Source organism: Choloepus didactylus, chromosome 10 (assembly GCF_015220235.1).
Source record: "Choloepus didactylus isolate mChoDid1 chromosome 10, mChoDid1.pri, whole genome shotgun sequence".
Classification (NCBI taxonomy): domain Eukaryota; kingdom Metazoa; phylum Chordata; class Mammalia; order Pilosa; family Megalonychidae; genus Choloepus; species Choloepus didactylus.
In genome coordinates, this window is record NC_051316.1 from 108,264,278 (window position 1) to 108,270,207 (window position 5,930).

The window sequence follows — 5,930 nt, forward strand, 5'->3', positions numbered from 1 at the left end:
GCATTCTCCAAAATGTTGCTGTCTTAGCTTCTCGAGAGCAAAAGTCTGCTTTCAATGGCCGTCTTCAAAATGTCTGTCTTAGCTGCAGCTCTCTTCAAAATGTCACTCAGCTGCTCTGAGGTCTCTCTGTTTTTTAACTCTTTTATAGGACTCCAGTGATCCAATTAACACCCACCCTGAATGGGTGGGGTTACACCTCCATGGAAACTATCCAATCAAACATTTCACTCACAGTTGATTGTATCACATCTCCATGGAAACAATCAAAGAATTCCAATCTAATCAACACTAATACATTTGCCCGCATAAGACTGCATCAAAGAACATGGTGTTTTGGGGGACATAACACATCCAAACTGGCACAAGACCCATTCATATAGCATCAAGAAAAAAAAAAAAAATTTGCCCTGTAGGTCAGTGATTCTCAGCTCTGGCTATGAATAAAAATCACCTGGGGAATCTAACGCATTATGGTGTTTTTGTTTCAGTTTTTATCCATAAGCCTAAAAGTAAACAGATAGATTCTATTTGGAATCAAAATGATGTTTCTAACAGTATTTAGTATTGGGTTTTATATGTGAACCAAGGAATCCAGTGTTCTTCCATCTTGACTAATCATTTCTCTTTGTTTAGGAAGGATTTGAAAACCCATTTCTGTTCACCAAAAATCTACTATGTTGCCAAAACACATTTGTAAGACATTAATTAAAAAGACACACTCAATTCATAATGTATAGCTATATAGTTAAAACCTGTGTATACAAAGCATTCTTGAATCTTGGTACCTGGTTCCAACTTTCCAAGTCTTTAGAGATTAATTTTTAAATGCATGACTTTCCATTTAAATAAATATTGGGGAAAAAATCACCTGGGAAACTTTGAAAGCACACCAGTGCCTGGACCCCAGCCCCAGGTGAAGTGATTTTACTGGTCTGGAGTGGGTACTAGGTATGGTATTCTTTCTAATTGTGGTGACATGTATGTAACCGAAAACTTGCCATTTTAACTGTTCTAAGTGTACAATGCAGTGGTAATAGTTACATTAATAATGTTGTTCTATCATCACCATCCATTACTAAAAATTTTTCACCACCCCAAACAGAAATTCTGTACTCATTAGGCAATTTCTTCCTCTTCCCCACTTCCTGGCCCCTTGTAACTTCTAATCTACTTTTGGTCCTTATGAGTTTGCATATTCTAGATATTTCCTATAGTGGAATCATATATTTTGTCCTTTTGTATCTCACTTGTTTCATTCAGCACAATGTTTTCAAGCTTCATCCATGTTGTTGCATGCATCAGAACTTCATTCCTTTTTTACAGCTGACTACTACTCCATTGTGTGTGTGTGTGTGTGTGTGTGTGTGTGTGTGTGTGTGTACACACCACATTTTGTTTACCCGTTTATCGGTTGATGGACACCTGTGTTGCTTCCACCTTTTGGCTATAGTGAATAATGCTGCTACGAACATTGGTGTACAAGTATCTGAATCCCACATTTTCAATTCCTTTGAATATATACCTAGGAGTAGAATTGCCTAGGATGTGGTGATTCAATGTTTAACTTTTCGAGGAACTGCCAAACTTTTCCACAGTGGCTGCACCATTTTACATTCCCATAAACATGGTATTTTTAAAATCTCCTCCCAAGACCTCAGTGTACACCTGGGCTGAGAACACTGTGTAACTGATGATCTCCACAATGTAATTTAGTAGCTCTTAACCTTGATGACACGTAAGAATCACTTGGAAAGCTTTGTAAACCTATGGATGCCCAGGTCGCACCCCCAAAGATTCTAGTTTATCTGGGTCCAAGCAGTCTTAGTTTTAAAAGCACTTCAGGTGTCCTCATTTGAAACCAGATTGAAAGCCTTCAATATTACCACTCAAAACCTTTTCAAGTGAGCTTCAAAAGGCTGTTTTACCCACTTATGACACTAAGGTGACAACCCCCTCCCACACACACCTCCCCTAAACTTCCAGAACTGTGCTGAATTTCCTTGATTTCTTCTCTTTCTACTATATCCAGGGACTTCTAGAAGCATCCAAAGATAACACTGATTAAGAACATCTTAACCTGATTTCACTTCCTCAAATAGTACTTTGCTCTCCCAAATGAATAGTTTGAGTGACCCATAAGATGAGAAATTTTGTAAGGGCTCAGCTGTAAAGTGATTCCCCTTATTTTGAGAAATTGTTTGGGAACAAAATGTCACTATTTTTGCACATATTCTTAACCACTATTTGTTGAATACTTACTATGTCTAGGCACCGTGTTAAATGCTTATCAACATGATCTCATTTAATCCTAAAGATATATATATATGTAGGACATATAATTATTGTTGTTCCCATTTTGCAGATGAAGAAACCCAGATGTGAAGTACATGTGGCTGAGTTACCAGCCAGCTCATCCATGGAGACAGAAAGGGGACCCACTAGTTCTGAGTCCAGTGCTATGCTGCCCCCTTTTGGTCCAGCTGTCTTCAAGGTGCTTTTCTGCTGAGCTGCCAGGACTTCCACTCAAGAGCCCTGCTGGACAGCATGGTGGACAGCACGGCATCAAGGACAGAAGGAAGGACCCCTGCAGGGAGAGTCAGCAGACCTATTCCCACCCTCCTCCCTGCCTCTGACATCCACTGCAAACATTCCCTGGTTCTCCAGCTCTGTGACATCACAGACACCCTCCACCCTGCTCTGCCAGCTGCAGGTGAATGAGGCGCAAAGCTTAGCCCTAATGGCGGGAGGGCGTGTTATGTCTATACTAAATCTGACAATGTCTCCATCACTCCTGGACTCATATTCACTTGCTACCAGAAGCATGTAACTTACCTTGACCTCCCTGTTTCTCTCTCTTGGTCTCAGCCTCCCCAGCTCCAGAAGCCTTCCTCTTGTCCTTTTTTTTTTTTTTTTTTTGTTCTATTAGAAGTGCTGTGGGGTCATCAGAGATCTGAAGTTCATGGCCCACGGAGACTAAGCCAAGGGCCCTTTTCTTTGACTCCTGCTTCCATCTAGAGGGGGGCACTGGTAGTGCAAGAAACACCTCACCCACGCTGCCCCAGCCAGCATCTCTTCTACGTTGTCATCATCGCATTTACGTTTATTGTGCGGTTACAATGGGCCAGAAAACTGTGCTAAGCACTTTCCATAATAATTTAATTCTCACAACAACCTTCTAGGGTAGATACTGTTATATTATCATTCCCACTTTACAAATAAGAAAATAGTTTCAAGGAGGTTAAATTCCTCCAAATTTCATAGCTAATAAGTAATATATCTTCAAAGACTAAACTCCAAGGCATGTGCTTGTTATACTGTCCTTCCTAAGAGCCTTTCCATTTCTAAGGTGGGTTCGAAAGTTCAAGACTCCCTGCTATCAACACTCAAAGAAGAAAGTGGTTCTAACCCTCCCTTTTTTCTTGTGGAACTGCCTGGTGGAGTAAAGCATTGGAGAGCGTAGACTCTGGAGTCAGACAAACCCACATTAAAATCCACCCTACACTGCTAATACGGAACAATGTTGCAGATGTATTTTTAATTTTAAAAATCAAAGTGCAAAACAGTGTGCGTAGTAAAGGGAGAGAGAGATTGAGAGGGGGGACTTGAATACTTATACATATTTGCTTGCATATACATAAGCTGTTTTCGAGGATGAGACGTCCATTCAACTAACTGAACCCAAAACTGGTTTTATTTCTGGTTAAACTAGGGAGAACTCTATTCAGATGGCAAAGCCTTTCAGAACAAAGCTGGTGGCTGATATATAAAGGGTTTGGAGGGATATCAAGTTCGTGGATGGTAGCTGTCAGGAGTGTTTACAAATGGTATAGCTATAGCCAGGAAGGTGTGGGCACTGGCATGTGTCTGTTACTTTTACAAATATGGTCACCAAGGCAAGTTTTCATTGCTGGATTAAATAGATTTAAAACAGGTTCTGGTAATTACTTGTTACTGTGGTTACAGAACAGTCTTTACCCAGGAATGTGGGAACTCCATTTGTTATTATCTGGCTCCCCCTTTTTGCCCCCCACCCGGACCAAAACTGCAGGAAACACCCTCAAGTATTGTCTAGATCTTCACCACTGTTATTGACTTTTCTTGAAGGCACAGTTCCATTTGCAGAAGTTTGATTTTAAGTTTGAGTATGTCACCATGATTTCTTCCTGAATCATTTGTTGAATATCATCTGATGGGAAAGTGGCTGCATAAAAGCATTTAACTCTCTGAATAACAGATACTGAATGACTGTGAGATACACAATAATAATTAAAAGTGGCTTAAGATGGGTCTGGAAGGCATTCCAGAAATAGGACCCATGATTTCCCAGGCATGTCCAAGAAAATAAATCTCATACAATACACTGGGTCTGCTTAGATTACCAGATTACGTTTTCATTTGGTTTAGATAAAGATGAACCTCACCTAGGATAACATGAAGCAATGGTGCAGACTCCCCCTCTTATCAATTAATTCTATTATCCATAATTTACTTAAGCTATAAGGCAGTTGTACTGCATGGCATGGGCTGTATTGTTTCCTACGTCAGCCAGGGTTAGGGACAATGAGCACCTTGAGTTGGCCAACTCCAATGAAGGGCTCACTGTCTTCAGAAGTCTTTTCCATCTCTTAGTATTTACAGCCCCAGGAAGAGTTTTATTCCTTCAGACTCTGAGTAAGAAGACATAGTCCACTGACAGTGTTGGGGAGTCATCTACTTGGAATGATCTAACAAATTGTCCAACAGAACAATCAGCCTTTGTCCCATTTGGCACCAAAGAGTCTGATTTCCACATAAGAAATGACCCCAGGAATTGTACAACAGATGTGGTAGAACTTAGTAGAGATGTCAGAAGATTGACTCTGAGTCTTGTCATGAAATAGTCACTGTTACATCACAAGAATATTTGTATCCCTCTCTTTCTGCCCAAGGACATTTTATTTCATATATGCGTTGTCTACATGCACATCATTTTTGTTAGCTTTGTGTGATATATTTTTATACCACCTTCAATTTTTCCATGCCTGAACATGTTAGGTTTTCAGCCATTTTATAGGAATAACTGTATCAAATGTTTGAGTATCTTTTGAAATTTGCTTTGTAGTATCACTACAAAGAAAATACCATAGACAGCAATCAAAGGGAAGCATGACCTGGGCTGCCCCAAGCCGTACAATCAGCTTGAGTCATGGTCTTTATATAATTGTAGCAACCCTGTCCAGAATGTGTATCAACAGATATCAATCCAACATTCCTTAGAGGTATTTGTTGGCTAGAATTCCTTAGTCAAAATTCACTTTATTGAGGGTTTTCCAAGAATTGGTAGAGGGAGACATAGCCAACATTCTTAAAAACGGCTGCATTAGCAATAGCTCGTGAGAGCTGAATTATATAGTGGGGGTGGTGATTGTCCCTAGGAAAGCCCAGACCTAAGCACATTACTATTATTTGTAAGGGGAACATGATAGGCTAAGTGAGACGTTTATAATCTTAAACAAGTGAAGAGGAAAGTATGACCAAAAGAATAAAGAGTAAAACTATGCAGAAGAGATTGCAATCAGTAGTTCCAGAATCTAAGAGAATCCTCTTGCAATGGTCTTGGGCAGACGCTCTCTACCTCATGATTCTGTCACCATGCTCCACACATCTTGGATCAGCAGTCGACTTCTGTGGGCCATCTGCTCCTGGAGTTTCTCTGGACAAACTGTTTAAAACCAATGGGATCAATGACAATAGTACAGACAGCCCAATTATAAAATGGGCAAAAGATATGAAAAGACAGTTCTCTGAAGAGGAAATACAAATGGCCAAGAAACACATGAAAAAATGTTCAGCTTCACTACCTATTAGAGAGATGCAAATTAAGACCACAATGAGATACCATCTAACACCGGTTAGAATGGCTGCCATTAAACAAACAGGAAACTACAAAT